General features: G+C 43.8%; 1 protein-coding gene across 3 annotated transcripts in view; it reads right to left on the bottom strand.

Moving 5' to 3' along the window:
- Positions 1-18,438, bottom strand: part of LOC306935094 (glycophorin-C-like) — a 129,791-nt gene that overhangs the window by 64,665 nt on the left and 46,688 nt on the right. The window contains exon 2 of one of the 3 annotated variants that reach the window (XM_079517953.1): positions 9,818-9,914. The exons of 1 other annotated variant lie outside the window; for it this stretch is intronic. The gene's annotated coding sequence lies outside the window, so the exon portion shown is untranslated. The remainder of the gene's footprint in view (positions 1-9,817; positions 9,915-18,438) is intronic. One more of the 3 variants, XM_079517952.1, reaches the window with a different exon arrangement.

Raw genomic sequence — 18,438 nt, 5'->3', positions numbered from 1 at the left:
CAGTGGGAAGCACATTCATCACAATCACAGCTCCCATTTCTCTCCATCAACCCCCCCCCCCCCCCCTCCTCTCTCTCTCTCATCTCTCCCATCTCTCTCCATGATTATTTCACCGGCTGGAAGTTGAACGTCAGAATGGGATTTTGTGACACAATGCAAACACAAACAGCGCAGTGGGGATTCTCAGCACTGTCATTTGGGCCTGCCAGAGATTGCTGCATCTCATCACATGCCAGATAGAGGCAGATGCAACACCAGAAAGGGTGGGGGGGTTAGACAGACTGCTGATGAAACCGACGGTCGTCTACCGTTAACGTCGCTGTGGGGTTGTTTGTCCAAAACGGTTAGGAAATTAGAGGGGGAAAGAACCCGTGTTCCAATGGATCCATTCGTGTTAATGCTAGGTTCAATATCTGTCTATAAATGCACCTCGTCTCTCTCTGTGTGTACGTCTGTAATCCACATTACTCAAGAACTGCCTCACCGCCCCACTGACACACGCGTTCCACACCACCACAGGCAGTGCAGTGCCGGCCTTGAGTCGGTGGGATACACAGTTGTCCAGAACCAGCACAAAAGCCTCTGCACAGGCTCTGGACAGGGCCCAAATTAGCCAACTGATCACCACTAGATCTCCATATATGGAGCTGGCCTGACAAAGAACTCCATATATGGGAATAAAAGGGACTGGGTGGGGTATGCATTTCCAACTTGCATCGTTCCAAGTAGGCCAGTGCCCAACGGGCACCGCTCTAGTTATATAAAACCAACAGACAAGTATGAGTAATTTGGATGAAGTTAGTAGTGCTGTTGTTGTTTTTCTTTTTTGGTTATTGTTGTTTTGCTTTCTTTATATGATCTTGTAATGTTCATTGTTGTTTTTTGTATATTTGTATTGTCATTTGTGTGGAAAAAGGAAAATCAATAAATACATTGTTGAAAAAACAACAACAACAGACACACCAAACCACCTGCGCCTTTTATGAAAATCTAAAATATGATATTAAAATAGCCAATCTACAAGGTCACTGTGAGCTAGTAGATTCTTATTATGACGCTTTGGGGCATTCATTTACCGAAAGAAAAGTTGAAACATGTAGATATGAGGTTTCTGCCCGTCGAGGACCGATAACAAAACCCACAAATCCATCAGTATTTGAACAGAAACGGATCAGTTAATGTCTGATGAATCCGATTAAACACCAATTAACCACCTTGAACCAGATTAATTGGGTTATTGATGTGGCAAAATCGCATATCACTGAATGGTCGGAGAAATAATCTGCAAAAAGCTGTCTGTGTATTGTATTTACATTTTGAAAGGGATGCCTGTTGCTTTCAGCTCAGGCGTCAGCAAGGAGACATGACAAGAACACTTGTGGTGGCATCTTTTATGTCCCCAGCTCACCCCAGAGCCGGTGGTGGGGGGGATATCACATCACATGAACATGCAATGGCATTGCTTCTGGCCATGAATCTAGAGATGCACCGATTATTTTCAGGGTCATATCAACTAATACCGATATATTGCTAATATATTTGTCTCCTCCAGGCCGAAGGCATGGGGAGAGAGTATGTTTTGCACTCCGTCCGTCCGTGTGTCCGTGTGTCCGTCCGTCTGTGAACAGCTAATCTCCGGCACCGTTAACCAGGTCGATGCCAAATTTTGCACACACACTCCCTGGATGCCATCGATGAACCTCTTCCCCAAAATTTCCAGAACGGCCTGTTATAGCGCCACCAGGAGGCCACTTTCTGCAAAACAAGTTTTTGGACAGTACACCTACAGATTTTGTCCAAACATCACGCAAATTGGTACACAGTCTCTCTAGAGCCATTCAACGAAACGCGTCTTTCAGATTTCTCAGACTCCATCCTGATTGGCTAAGATTGGCTTCCAAAGTTCGCAGGAGTGCTCAGTTTCAAACAAAATGCTACAAATCATGAACACATCGTGTGATTTCCATGAAATTGTGCACGCACATTCCCACTAGGCTGAGGAAGAAATGCCACATGAACATTTTCAACTCAGCCTCATGGTGGCGCTATAACTGGCCGAAAAGTGTTTTTACCTCTAACTGCACGGATCTGTGGATAACTTTGTATGCCAACTCCCTAGAGGCCAAGGAAAAACCGTTGACTGGAATTTTTCACATCTGCTCTTTATAGCGCCACCAGGAGGCTTATCCTTCAGAATTTATCCAAATTTCACGCAAATCGGTACACATGCTCTCCATAGTCATGTGATCAAGACGGGTTTATTTGATTTCTCATAATCCACCCTCATTGGCTACGATTGGCTTCTAAACCTTTCAGGAGTAGCCCTCTTTGTACCCGTTTTGTACAAATCGCCACAACTACTCAACGCTGCGTCCGATTGTGGTGAAACTGTGCATGCATATTCCCACTAGGCTTTGGAAGAAATGCCACTTGACAGTTTTCAAATCAGCCTCATGGTGGCGCTACAACAGGCCAAGCCGCGTCTCTCTCTCACACACACACACACACACACACACACCCCCCCCCCCCCCCCCGGTGGAGACCTGTGCCCAGAAGGGCACTTTTTCTAGTTTATTATATTCAACTCATTGTTGATTTTTTTACATTTTCCATGCGTCATTAATATCAGTGAAAATAATTGCGATTATTTTGAGATCGGTTCGATACTGACATGGCATTTCCATGGCCGTTATGGCCAATTTCGAAAAAAGTACCAATTGTATTGTGCATCTCTATTAAGTCTGAAACAGTAGCACAATGTTGCATCATGTGGTCACAGAGGACATCATTACAGTTATTGCGACTGTAGGTCGCAGTTTACTATGAAAACCTGCATTTCATGTCAGTCAGTCACACTTCATTTCATGTCAGTCCGTCACGCCTCGTGATACGCTCCATGGCCGTCTCCATATATGGCCATCTCCATATATGAAGATCCCGACACTGACCTCATCAAACCCTGGATAGCCATACATGGAGAAGACTGGATCATCAGCTAGATCTGCACATGAGCCAGCCAGCAACTCTACATCTGACCTCACGGACAGCATGTTGATCTGACCTCATCAAACCCTTAGATCTCCATATACGGAGCTGACCTGTTCTGACATTCCATATGTTCATCCTTCCCCACCTGTTCTTCCTCTTCAATGTCTCCCTTTTGACTGATACCTGTCCATTCAAACTCTAGACGTGCCCATCCTATCCCAAAGTCATTAGCGCAGCTGCGCCTGGCAGCTGGCGAAAACTAGTTCTCCAGCCCTTTGAGAAGGTATAAGGGACACTGCAGACGGGACAGTGGAGGTGGTGGTGGCTGCTCTCTGAAACACTTTGTAGAGAGGATGGGATTGATTGCACCACTTTCTTTCCACGTTGCAATTTTGCCGTATATACCCCCCAACCCCCCTCCACCCCACCCGGATGAGATAAGCAATACCAAGCGAACTCTCCTTCAGAGAAAAAAGAAGGGAAGGGAAAAAAAGGCAACTACACATTTTCTTTCGGACAAGGGCCCACAGGGAATGTCTGTAGATATAGATCCAATCTAGTGGTGTACCCATCACGGACCATGATGCACCCCCCAACCCCCACTCCACTATAGAACCTAAAGCTAATGTCCTAGGACCATGATGCTTCGGCCAATGTCAGAGAGAGTCCCCCCCGGTTGGCGTATCAAACACATCTCTGCAAACTTTAGGATCGTGCACTTCAATGGACAAAGTACTGCTCAGCCTCAATACTTGAGTTAACCCATTAAAGACCTGAGGCCCGTCCTACAAAATGCCTTCTAACTCAGTGCTTCTCAAACATTTTCAAGTCAAGGACCCCAAAATTATGGTCTCCACCAGGCCGAAGGCATGGGGAGAGAGTATGTTTTGCACTCCGTCCGTGTGTGTGTGTGTGTGTGTGTGTGTGTGTGTGTGTGTGTGTCCGTCCTTCCTTCCTTCCTTCCTTCCGTCCTTCCGTCCGTCCGTTATCAGCTAATCTCCGGTACCGTTGGCCCGATCCATGCCAAACTGTGCACACACACTCCATGGATGCCAACGATGAACCTCTGCCCCAAATATTCCTCAACGGCCTGTTATAGCGCCACCATGAGGCCGATTTAGGCAAAACACATTTCTGTAGATTACCCGTACACATTTTATCCATACATCACACAATTCGGTATATACCATCTACATAGTCATGTGATCAACACGGATTTGCACAATTTCCCATATTCCATCCTGATTGGCTAATATTGGCTTCCAAAGCTCACATGAATGGTCCGTTTCGAACAAAATGCCACAAATCACACAAACAGTGTGCAATTTCCGTGAAATTATACACGCACATTTCCACTAGGCCGAGGACGACATGCCACTCATTATTTTCCAAATCAGCCTCATGGTGGCGCTATAACAGGCCAATTCCTGTTTTTAGCTATAACTGCATCAATCTGTATACAACTTATGTATGCGCACTCCCTAGAGGCCATGGAAAAACATTTTCCCTGCATCCCTCCACATCTGCCGGTTATAGCGCCACCATGAGGCCGATTTCTGCTAAACACATTGCTTATGTTAGTCGCACGGATTTCATCCAAATGTCATGTGATCAAGACGAGTCTGTTGGATTTCTCAGATTCTACACTGATTGGCTAACATTGCCTTCCAAAGTTTTCAGGAGTGGCCCGTTTCGTTCAAAATGCTGCACGTCCTGCTCATCCAGAATTCTATCCTCAGAGATGCTATGAGTGATCTGGCTCTGCATTTCCTCAACAAAATGAAGAAAATTGTTGCAAAAAACAAACAAACAAAAAAACATGTTTATATTACTCCTAAACATTTTGCCAAACATCACACACAGTCCTATCCTCCTGGTGGAGACCTGTGCCCAGAAGGGCACTTTTTCTAGTTATATATAATTTGGCCGTGGAGCCTCATGTGATGTTTTTTGTGCCAGGGATCGCCAGAACATTATTCAAAATATTCCTAGAAATGAGGTCTTTGAAATGTGGTGGAGTGAAAAGTCAAAAGTATTAAAAAATATTCAAGTAAATTGCAGATACTCTGTACACTATGCAACTTTCCTCTTCTACCCGGAATTGAACTTGGTTTCCGGCGCAAGTGCTGAAATGTTTGCCTATAGACGCCTTAACAGACGACGTCACACTGATAAGCAACAGCATGCGCGCGCATCACGGCAGCAGAAGAACACCACCTCTCATAAGATGCAATGGAAACGTTCTAACTGCACTCACGTGTAAAAAATGTTTTATCCCAGTGTGGAGGAATATATAATCCTTGGTTTCTGTTGTGTTTGAACAATAATAGCAATTCAAAACGGTTGTCCTCAAAACCACACTTCCAGTTGCTGTCATAACAGGAGGTGCGCTCATGAACACGGCAGCAGAGCCTATTTGTGCACAGCTGCACGCGCACCTGCAGCCCATCAAGTATAATTTATGCTTCGTCCCGCGATGGTGTCGTGCACGCAGACCTCTATGTGTGAGCTTGTATATCAGCTGTTCTATGTGCGCAATACTGTTGGGCTTTGAAGTATAAATGTCTCCTAGGGTGCATCTCACTAGCCAACTCACAAGAGGAGGTTGAATGGACTGAAACCAGCGCTCCCCAAAACAACAGGTTTGGAGATCTGTTGGGAATTGATTACATGAAACAGTCACCCATGCGCCCAGTCCCAATGTTTGTAAACAATGAATTGGTCTATTGAGCTATTAGAGAATGCCTGCTTGCTCGAGGGATACATTTAATCCCGACCATCAGGCCACAATGCGTGTCAGATCCTGTGTCTAGGTGAGACATGACCTTTGACACGATCTAAATGTCTCAATAGAAGAGCAGAGACAAAAACAACCACCACAATTGTATAAACTATACAGATTGTATGTTATGTTTGTTTATTTTTTTATTTAACCTTTATTTAACCAGTATGTTGTATTAACATACTCAACCGTACATATTGGACGAAATTACATTGTATTAAAGTGTAAAATAGTAAGTATAAAATAGTGTCACTCTAAGGATACAAGTAAATGTGCTTTAGTCAGATAACTCATGAATAGATCGAACCAATACTTTATTACAGAATAAGTGTGGATATTGTCTTTTATCCTGGCGTTCAGGCTCTGCTAAATTTTTTCTCCCTGATCAGCACAATTAGACAACCATCATTAACCATTAAAGTAGCTACGGTATAAGCAATATGATTTTCTTTCTTTTTTCTTGGTATTCAGACAGCCAGCAATGAGTAAAACGCTCACAAAATAAAATGTAGTCACAATCTGCATTCAAAGATGTTCCTAGAAGCTTTGTCATTGGTCAAAAGAAAATACCCGGTTGAAATGACTAACCAATCAGGAAGTAGACAGGGAAATCGACCAATGACAAAGCTTATAGGAAAATCTTTGAATGCAGATTGCGGCCCCTATTTGTGTCAGAGACTACATGTTTTTGGGAGCGTCTTAATACCAAAAAATAATAAAAGAAAAAGGTCATTAACATTTTGACATTGCTTATAGCAGCTTTAAGCGCAGGGAGATAGATATAAAATAACAACCACCCATGGGAAACAACTATTAGCAGAACCCCCTGGTGTTGGTGGTATGTGTGTGTATATATATATAAATCCAAGTCGGTTTAATCTAATAGTATAGGATTTATTAAATACATAAAAATGTCTGCTTTCTACGGAGCCCCTGAATGGCCATGCATTCAAAATAACGAGATAATATCTTGTCCGGACGAGATAATATCTTGTACGGACGAGATAATATCTTGTCTGGACGAGATAATAATTATCTTGTCCGGACGAGATAATAATCATCTTGTCCGGACGAGATAATATCTTGTCCGGACGAGATATTATCTCGTCCGGACAAGATATTATCTCGTCCGGACAAGATATTATCTCGTCCGGACAAGATCAAATATATTTTGAATGCATGGCCATTCAGGGGCTCCGTAGCCAATAACTAAAGAACGGAACATCACGGTAACACCTTTGTTCCCAGATGAAAGTAGAGACTCTCGTCTTTCTTTTGAGATATTTGGTGTACATTGTCATAGAACAAAATATTCTGTGGGTCTTGAAGGATTAGTAAACATGCTGGCATTGTGCAGACTGTTGTAGAGAAACACTGGCAGTCAACAAGTTTTGCACAGTGACCCGCAGTCAATGAGTTTTGTGCACACACACACACACACACACACACACACACACACACACACACACACACACACACACACACACACACACACACACACACACACACACACACACACACACACACACACACACACACACACACACACACACACACACACACACACACACACACACACAGTTTGAAATAATTGAGATATTGATTTGAAATTATATCGCCCAGCAGAATTTCAGGCTGGGAGAGACTTTGAGAAAGTGTCGCTTTCACACTCATGTGCAAGCAGACACAACAGGAGGCCACTCATACGCCAGGCAACTGGCCAGGTTCCCAGCTGCTTTTTGTTTGTAGTACCGGAAGACACCAACAAGAGGCGCTGTGGCTCCTGATCTAAAATCCAACATGTGGCCCTGTGACCATCACTGAAACAATAGATGATGATTAGTGTGTGTAGGTTTAATCCTGCTTCTCCTCCTTTCCTTTTGGAAAGAGCCAGTGCAAGGTCTGTAATTCAGCCCCGAATCCTTTTCTCATCACACAATGTCTCCTTCATCAAGCTGAGTGATTCCATTCACATTTTAATGCATGCCACATTATCACTGCTGACAATGTCTCTGCACTGATTCTTCCATTATTGTTTCCCATAACGTCCCTCCCTCTCTCCCCCCTCTCTCCCCCCCTCTCTCTCCTTCCCTCCTGCTCCAAGTGTCTGCTTCCAGTGGTTTACTCAAATACTGTACTTAAGTAGTGTGCACATGATCTTTGCCATGATCTTTGCCAGACTGGATTACCAGCCAAGGTGCCTGGACCGCTGAGCCACGGCCCAGGCCACAAAATATTGTACTTCTTTACCCCACTGCAATCATTTGACTGTTTAACTACAAAACATTATCACCCCAATTTTATACTTCGGCTTTTCGATTAGCCTGGGGTCCACCTATGCTTTCTATGGCATAGGCAGCTCCCGGCAGGATCCGCCGGGAGAATCTAGACGCAGCTGCGCGACATGAGACTAATTAATTAGAGCGACAGAGAGAGAGAGGAGTGTGTGTGTGTAGGTGTGTGCGTCAATTTAACAAAGGTGCAGACGATCAGAAATCAGCAGAGTGATTGACATTTGCGCTACTCTATGCCGAATTGAAGTGGACTTTTTTCTGGAAATAAAAACGCCTGGGTTTCCGAGGCTACTTTTCGATAAACTCACGGTGCATTGTTGAACTTGTAGATTTCTGAAATGTAGTAGTTTTACGTTGAATATACTTTGAGGCCAATACTTTTGTAATGTTTATACTACTCAAGTCGTTGAATACAGTCCTTTTCTTGTAACAGTTTTTTTTAAATACTGTATAAGAGCGGTTAGGTTTCAGCATTCAAATTCCAAATTGCAGAAGTATGAGATCTACAAGCTCAAAATGCATCGCTTCGTGCCGCGTTTTGAGCTTGTGGATCTGACTGCTACTTTTGTGCGATGCTGTATGATCAAGTAAGGGCGTTAATTTAAGATAAAACACAAAAAGTAAAAATGTGGAGATACAAGGTTTTTGCCCGACAGCGATATTGGTATTGTAAAAAAAACAAAAGGAATAAATCAGAGTACTTCTTCCAGCTGCTGCTACTCCTCTTCTGGCTCACCTCTCCTTCGACTCATCGCTCGGCCTCGCCACTCCACCCACCATCTCTCCCTGTCGTCTTCTGTCCTCAATCTCAGACACTCCTCCCACTGTTCTTATCGTTCATTCTGTCTGCTGCCCCCGGATTCCCTTCATCCATCCCCTCCTTCCAACCCCCCAGCCAGCCACCCTTCCTCTTCTTCTCTCCCTCTCTCTCTCTCGTGCGCTCACTCGGCTCAGATAAGCGTGAACGAGTATAGCGAGCAAAATGGGCGGGGAGGTGGGCGATGAGGTTGGGTGTCACGGTGGGGGGTGGGGGGGCTCTTTCTCTGAGACGCGGGCGGGAGTCAGAGGCTAATACTAGACGACTGGAAATCTATGACGCTTGGTTTGGTCCTGGGTGAGTGCGTGTGTGTGTGTGGGGGGGGGGGGGGGGTGGTGGGGGGCAAATGCCAATGCACACGGTCATGTCTACTACACAGACTGGTGGGAGGAGAAAACATGGTGAAGCAAAGCAAAGATCAGTGTGTGTTGTGTGATGCTTTGTGTGGTGCCGTGCGTGCGTGTTTGTTCAGCCGTGGGGTAAATCAAACAGAAGGTATGTGTGGGGAGTTGTTTCTGTCCTATAGGTGGTACATTACATACCGTATCTGTGTGTGTGTGTGTCCACACTTGTGTGTTCCTATATGTGCACGTCTATGTACATAACACACAATGCACAGGTGCAATTTGTTTACATGTTAAGTGTGTACGAGCACACTATATGCTGCTGACTGCGCTGTGCCATTTTGCTCACACCTACACAGTAAAGCATGAATGTTAATGTTATATTGTTGTCAGGCAGAAACCTCTTATCTCCATTGTTTGTTTTTTTTAATCAATGGCCTATGTGATCATACTACAGTGTTACACAAGCGGTGCAAAGCGACACGTTTCAAGCTTGTGGCTCTGCTACTTTTGATGCTTTGGAATTTGAATCCTGAAAAGTAACAGTTTTGGACATATGAGGTTTCCACCCGACAGAGATGATTATGTTCACCTTTGCATGTTTACCTGCAGAAACACGTTGGCCTCTCTCGCTGTAGTTTTCACCTGTTTTCACCGTTTGTCGGTGGACCATCAAAGCGGCACCCCGCCTACCAAAACAAAGGGTACAGCATTTATTTTGTTACATAAACACAGGGTAAAGTTGGCTCCAACTCTGAGAGTGCACACACATGTAAATAGTCAACGAAAAACAGTTGAATGAACATCGGGATTTCAGGGCATAGCAGTGCGCATGGTTTCCTGGTTCCACTCGAGGACCATCTTTTTTTTTTTTTTTTTTATGTTTTGTTTTTGTGGCTTTCGCCTTTATTTTATATATTTTATGGAGGGACAGACAGTAGGCTGACAGGAAATGGGGAGAGAGATGGGGGGGAAGACATGCAGTAAAGGCCGTCGGGATCGGGAGTCGAACCCGGGGCACACTGCCAGACTGGATTACCAGCCAAGGTGCCTGGACCACTGAGCCATGGCCCAGGCCACTCAAGGACTATCTAAAGAGGACGAGAAGTGAAGACCGTACGGTGGACGCCATGTTGCTCCATGGAAGGAAAGAAACATGCGTAGTTGAGACCAAGGATAGTCTAAGAAGGATAAGACGCGAAGACCGTACGGGCGACGCCATGTTGCTTTGGAAGGAAAGAAACATGCGCAGTTGAGACCAGGAAGTTGAACATGCACAACTGCGCATGTTTCTTTCCTTCCAAAGCAACATGGCGTCGCCCGTACGGTCTTCGCGTCTTATCCTTCTTAGACTATCCTTGGTTGAGACCAGGAAGTTGTACATGCCCAAATTTGTGCAAGTTGTGGAAGTTTAGAGAAGGAAAGGTCATGGTCATGTGACTGTGCTGCGCCATGACACTTTCATGGGAGCCAAATCTCGTGACCGGAAGTTACATGAATACAAAGCAGTGAATGGAGCAAGCTGGACCAGCTCATAACAAACTTTTTTTTAAAACATCTGTTTATTATGAATTTTGGTATACAGGCATTTCAATAATATTTAACCAGTAAAAATTACAGATTGGTCAAAAAACAAACATTATTTATGAACCATTGAGACCTGTGTCATATAATCGGTTCAGGAATATTAAAGAAGACATGTCACAGTTTGTTTTCTAATCACTTGCTTGTGAGTGCACAGTGCATCATTTATTTGATAATTTAAACAGCAGCCGGTATCATTTCTGTTCCGGGGGTATCGCGAGATTTGGCTGCTAGCCAGGAAACGGTGGACAGTCTCGTGATACTTGGCACGTTCAGAAACATACTTTTTGCTCTTTATATACACCTCTATAAAATTACACAGTGTACACATCGAAAAGCAACACAGCAGTCAATAATGTGTTATATGTCTGTTATTTTCCAGAAGCGATTACTTTACAAAAGATCTCAGTCATTCAGAAATAGTGTTTGTTCATGAGCTGCAGTCACTGGGCTCTCACTGACTCCAGTGCATTCTGCCGAACTTCCGGGTGTAGTTTGGCTCCCATGGTGCGACGAATCTGCCGTGGGGAATTGCGTGATAGCGAAATTGACGTCGGTGACCTTACCTCCATTTCATATACCTTGGTTCCTCTGAAAAATCGGCCATACATTTTTACCATATATATTTACACAAATATTTAGCCATCCAGGATCCTGGTGAATCATTATCATAAAACCTTTGATTCTGTGAATAAATGAATACATAAATAAATATATATATGATATACTACATTTAATACATTCCCTTTGTTTAGCGTTTTTATTTTTTCACAGAATCAAAGGTTGTATGAGCATGCTGCTATGCCTCTCCGTGCCACGACCATTAACATAACATCCTTTATGATGGTTCTTTTTCCCGTCCTCCTCGCCTTTCGTCGGCCGCTGACTTTAATCAGCGGAGAAGCAAAAAAACAAACGTGAAGATAAGGTAATAAATCTGCGGCTCAGTAAGCCATGTCTGAATCTCACACAACCGCGGTTAAATCAATTACCACCGCGGTGTTTGCTCTTCTCCCAGTGTGCTTTTTTGTTGTTGCGCGTCTGACCTTGTAGAAGACACCCTCTGTGAGGGGAGGGGGCTTTTTCAGCAAAATACAAGGTGCTACGCTAATCACCTAAATGGAAATTATGTTTTTGCCTGTGCTGGCCGACCCGCCGTCAGTGTTGCCAGATTTTTCGAGAGAAAATAAGCAACTATGTCAATGAAAACAAGTCCAGAAAGAAGTAAGTACTGTATATACTGTAGTAGGACACATGAGCATTGTGTGTGTGTGTGTGTGTGAGAGAGAGAGAGAGAGAGAGAGAGAGAGAGAGAGAGAGAGAGAGAGAGAGAGAGAGAGATGGAAGACAATAACAGGTAAGTAAATTCCTTCATTCAGTTCATCTCAGCGGTTCTTAAGCTTTCTCCATGGCCTGCGTCTGATTGTTTTTGCACAGTACAATGATCATAAGAGCCCGCATTAATATTGCTTTGCTCTCTCAGCAGAGCACGGACCTTTCATGTCATTTGTGATGTATAGGTGTCCTGATGGCCAAGAGAGCAACCACCACATTCACTGCAACCTCAGCCTCTCTCAGAGTACCACCACAGTGGTTTGTGTGCATTTCCCACTGCATCATGAACCCTATTAGCGCAGTGCTTCTCAAACTTCTTTGTGTCAAGGACCCCCAAATAGATTATGTATTCTTTTGGCCATGGGGGTCGCTGGCACAAATGTTTTCTCAGATGGAGATCTGCAGCCTGAAATAAATAATCAATTTGAGGATCCTTGACATGAACATGTTTTCCATGTAATCAACATGTAAAGCGCTTTAATCACTACTGGGGTGATTCTCCAATGCTGGTGTCAATCCATGCGGCACCACAGATGCTGCCTTACATAACTTGCTTAAGGTATTAATCCAATTCAATCCTTCGCCAACAACAACACCATCACCAACTGGCCTCAAGTGATCTGTTGCGTCGATGATGAGCAAAGGGCAGAGCAACAGAAAGTGACGTATAAACAGCAGGTGGCCATGCAGGGGGGATGATAGGTAGGATGTTAGAGTGTCTAATAGTAACCCATTAAGGTGAGACACTACAGCTGAATAGGGTAAAAAAGTTAACTAATAGCTATCACAATGAAACTTCTCCAGTTGATTACTTACATTAAGACTAAGAATTTTTGTATTACAAAAATCTCAAAATTGAAAAATGTGGATTTCACCTGCCATGTCTCGCCTTAAGACCTGAGGCGGATTCTTCAAATGTCAAACAGTTTTTTGAAAAACGTATGTTTCTATATGAGTGGTCCTCACCCTTTTTCATGTCAAGGAGCCCCAAAATTATATGTATTAGGCCGCTCACGGCAAAACTCATGTCTGGTCGGTTGCCGTCGTTGGCTTTGTCTACACCCATTTTCGTCGTAGACAAGGGGAGCAACATTGTCTGACCATTTGACAGGCATCTAAACATATTACTCCTCTCCAAAAATCTATAACTATAAAACTAATACATAATACATGTAAAAAAAGATATATTTTGTAAAGGCATACATCAACGATGTGTCATACGAAATTGGTAGGGTTACAAGCAATTAAAATCACGCAATTAAAGACAATAGCTACTGAATAACCATTTACAATGTTACAAGTAAAATCATTCAGCCATTTAAACAGTGCTTTAATGGCTCTGTTAAAAGGAACCCTGGCTAATAAGACAAATATGCCTTAAAACATTATACTTGCCCTCTATAACAAAACAAAAAAAAATACACCTTAAATATTGTATTTCTTTGATAAAAAGAGAATCTTCCACTCAATAGGAACTGCTCCCGTCGCAAGTTGATGATGTCATATGTCCATGTGTGGTCTAGCCCTATGGAATGTATGGAATGCACGTGCTAATAAAAACCAACTTAATACTTCCTAAGGTTAATATGAGCATCAAAGCAATATTTTAAATACTTTATTAGTACGTGCATTACATATATTCCATAGGGCTGGACACACATGGACATCATCAACTTGCGACCGGAGCAGTTACTATTGAGTGAAAGATGAAAGAAATAAAATATTGAAGGTGTTTATATTTTTTTATTTTAGTTGTAGAGGGTAAGTATAATGTTTTAAGGCATATTTGTCTTATTAGCCAGGGTTCCTTTTAAAACATATGCACGCGCATATGTGTGAGATGAATTTGACCACGGGACCACAGCGGGAGATCAGATTTATCAATAATCCCTGGGATAATATAGTATTTAGATTTTGGCATAAATGGACATGCACTCCTATTATATTTCGCCCCCTAGTGGCCCCTAGAACAATACAATTAAAAAACATTGGAGGGCTAATGAAGGTTACAGGTATGGTGTGTGCGATATGAAGTGTGAGATTACCATAATGACAGTAATCCTTAATCGTATTCCATCATATTCAAGGGCTTTTGGAGAGAAGTGTGACTAGAGGGCGGGTGTGTGTGCGAAGTGTCTAGCTGGTACTCGTTAACGCTAATTAATGTCAAGGTAATTATGTTCATGCACTGTCAACTACGTCTACATCAATTCTAAGGTATCGCATATACTTGTTGTATAGACATATTATCCTGCTCATTATTGTGCACAAATGTATTGTATATACTCCTAAATCTTCATGTTTGAGCACAAAATGCATTTTGAGAACCCACACAGTTTCTGTGTACACCACGTCGGAGATATAACCATCCACCCAGCCCACACCAGCCTTCATCCATATGTTTATAATGCATTCATTCATCAATCACTCCATAAACGTTGATTATGACTGCCTTGCCAGGCTAAATTTCATTAACATGGCGTCACTCACAGCAGTCGTGGGGGACCGCCTACACTACATGACTGCTTTAAGGTGCACTGCACACTTCTCAGGAATGGGTTAAATTAATATAGCCTAAAAATGTATTCCATTCATGATGATGTAACTGTGATGTGTGATTCATGTAGCCTACTACTTGACAAAGGTTGTACCCACACAGAATAATCCTACAGGCAAACGGCCAAATGGCACACTTGCAAGTAGGTGCGTGCGTGCGCAGACATGACAGGCAGTGAGGCGAACGGGGGGGAAACCATAGAGTAATAAAAGGATAGAGGCCAAACCGGAGCAACAGCCCCGCCCCCTCGCTATTCATTTCAGTGGAAGTTGCTCAGTGGCGTTTTGAAGCACCCGGAAGAACGGTCTACTTCCGCATTTTTCCGATTTGGGCACTCACTCACTCACTGGACCGGTTCGCAGCAGAGTGTACGGCGGCGGGGATGAGGATCAGCGTCTCCAAATCTGAGGCCATGGTTCTCAGCAGGAAACCGGTGGATTGTGCAGTCCGGGTAGGGAATGAGGCATTACCCCAGGTGAAGGAGTTCAAGTATCTCGGGGTCTTGTTCACGAGTGAGGGGAGGACGGAGAAGGAGATCAGCCGGAGAATCGGAGCGGCAGGGGCGGTATTGCAGTCACTGTACCGCACTGAGTTGAGCCAGAAGGCTCTCACCTATGGTCATGAAGTGTGGGTCATGACCGAAAGAATAAGGTTGCGAATACAAGCGGCCGAAATGAGTTTTCTTCGACGGGTGGCTGGCATCTCCCTTAGAGATAGGGTGAGAAGTTCAGTCACACGAGAGAGACTCGGAGTAGAACCGCTGCTCCTTCGCCTGGAAAGGAGTCAGCTGAGGTGGTTCGGGCATCTGGTTATGATGCCTCTCGGGCGCCTCCCTAGGGAGGTCCTCGATGCACGTCCCACTGGGAGGAGACCCCGGGGCAGACCAAGGCGCAGTTGGAGGAAATTCATCGACTCACTGGCCTTGGAACGTCTCGGAATCCCCCAGGAGGAAGTCACTAATGTTGCTCTGGAGAGGGAAGTCTGGAGCACTCTGGTGGAGCTGTTGCCCCCGCGACCCGACTACGGATAAGCGGTTGAAGATGGATGGATGGATGGATGGGCACCAAAATGCGGAAGTGCAAACGAGCGCTCAACGTTAAACTCTATAGCGTTATGGCGTTGCCTCGTCATAAATCCACGGGTCCGCCTGCAGTCCCAAATCTGACCAGTAGGGCCGAGCGCTTCAACGTTGGAGAGCCTCCCTGGGGGCTTGGGAGTGAAACTCTTTTCTTATCGCTTTCAACACGTTTGTTTGGTCGTATTGTCGTAAAATCAACTGTAGAGAGTGTTCCTTCGACCCTGTGTCTGCAAAATCATTGAAGGGAGGAAGATGTTTCTCGCTGTGTCCTCCTCCCTCCCGATTGGCTGGTAAAGATCGATGGCGAACCCTTCTCTGACTGTGTGCGTTGAGAGAAGAGATTGTTTGCTATAGCTTGGTGTTCCCCGTGAGGGATCAGATCAATGACATTATCATACAGCTAGCAAACACAACATGCACTGATCATACCGGGTAACGCCCCCCTGATGACCTCATGTGTTGCACTGGGTGTTTGCCAGTGTTGACAGGTTTTGTGCGAGGTAAATAAGCAGCCAGGTCTATGAAAATGAGCCCAAAAGAAGCAACTATTGGCAATTTGAAAATAGCCGATCTACAAGCTAACTAATGCGCTGTGAGGTTATTTTTATAAAACATTAGGAAAGAAGCCCAAATAAGCAACTACTACAGTTTAGAAACAAGACCCAAAAATGCAACCCACAAACTACCAATATTTACAAGTAACTTTACAGAAAAACAAGCCAAAAGTCGCTTATAATAAGCAGACATGGCAACACTGAAACGCATGCGAGAGCAAAATCAGATTGTCTCCATGTCATCTTAATGACATGGAGACATCTTAATCTTATTCAGATTTTACGGGGGCCAGTTTCGAATTGCAGCCATCCGTAGGTGCCCTTTGAGAGCGGTTTTGAAGGAGTCAAGGGATTCGCATGTCTTAATGACAGTTGGTAGGGCGTTCCACATTTTGGTGGCATAGGAGCGAAAAGAATTTAGTCCCTTGTTTGTGCCGAATCTGGGTTGTACATGGTTCGTTGCACTCCCTCTGGTGTTGTGGGTGTGGACTTCGTTAACATTAAGGAAGTATCTAGACAGGTACATGGGTATCTTGGTGGTGTATCGAATCTTGTGGACCAGACCCATTGCAAGATGCTGTACTCTGTCGTCGACCCTAAGCCATTCCAGCCTGTCGAAGTGGACATTGTTCTTGCATTAATACAAATATAAAGTTTGAAATCTTTATGAAATGATCAAACATGCCTACCGATAATATCAGTGATAGGTAAATGGTAAATGGTAAATGGTGCATTTATATAGCGCCTTTATCCAAGGCGCTTTGTGCGATTGTGCATTACATTCACCCATTCACACACACATTCATACACCGATTGCGGCGGAAGCCATGCAAGGTACCAACCAGCACATCGGGAGCAATTTGGGGTTCAGTGTCTTGCCCAAGGACACTTCGACATGTAGACAGGAGGAGCCGGGATTCGAACCGCCGACCCATGGATCATTGGACGACCTGCTCTACCTCTTGAGCCACAGGTAGTGTCTGAACTGTCCACAGCTCTCCTCAGAGCGAGTAGACAGAAAATTGTGCCATCTTATAATGAGCATTAGTGAGGCCAGTTATACGAAGATGGGTTGAAAATGGGTGAAATGTTCCTTTGAGCCCAGTTTATGCATACAACGGTTTTGTGGACCAAAAATAATTCTACAAGCTCACGTTTTGAGCTTTGAGCTTGAGATAAAGATGGGCTAAATTTACAGTGGGTACAACACCATCAGTGAAGTATAAAACAGTCAGATAGGTTGTCACAACATATTATGCCCCGGTTGTGGCGGTGTCCTTTGGGAGTTTTGCATTATTGCGTTGCCAGTTTGCCACTGGCTTATTTCCAACTAAAGATCATTGTGGTATTATTGTTATACATCTTGTTTTGTTCCAAAAATGGTGCATTCATTTATGTAATAAAAAGCTTTAGCTTTGAAGACACATCTAACATCTCATAAAAAACAACCTGATTTTGACGTGGTCCCTGCCCACCTGTATTCTTCTCACCAAAGCACTTCTCTCTCTACCCGTTTGTGTCCTTTGTCAAATGGAATTATCAAACTAAACACTCATAAGAGAAGGAGAACAAAACAAATATTTAATTTGTTACACTTGGAAATGTAATTGAACATTGAATTGCGAGCTTGTAGAGTAATGTTATCCTTCTAAAAGTTTTGAGAAATGTAAGAAATGTAGTACTTTCAATTTGGTATTTGCTACTTTTACTTACTTTACTTTTTACTTACGTAAAAAAAGTGAGGGGTGTTCTTATCATCATACAGTACATCATCACATTCCGGCCAATCACAATTGGCATCACTTTCCTGTCCTCACTTTTTATCCTCAAGTCCAATCCGGCTAATGACTAATTATCCTCAATTTTCTGTCGTCACTTTATCCTCAATACATACATTGCTCAGCCAATCAAATCATCGCTATGGGGTGCTCAGCCAATAAAATCATCGCTATGGGGTACACACAAACACACAAAGCTGGTCATAGGAGGGGAATGCAATCAGGCAGACACCATCAGACACATTGGAACCAAACCGTTTCATTTATCCAACACTTAACTTGGAGCAAGATTGGTTTCAGTATTTGGAAACCTGTTCACCCATTTCA

The sequence above is a fragment of the Electrona antarctica genome, assembly GCF_951216825.1.
Source record: "Electrona antarctica genome assembly, chromosome: 13".
NCBI classification, from domain to species: Eukaryota; Metazoa; Chordata; class Actinopteri; order Myctophiformes; family Myctophidae; genus Electrona; species Electrona antarctica.
Note: the sequence above shows the minus strand (reverse complement) of the source record. Positions and strands in the feature narration are given on the sequence as shown.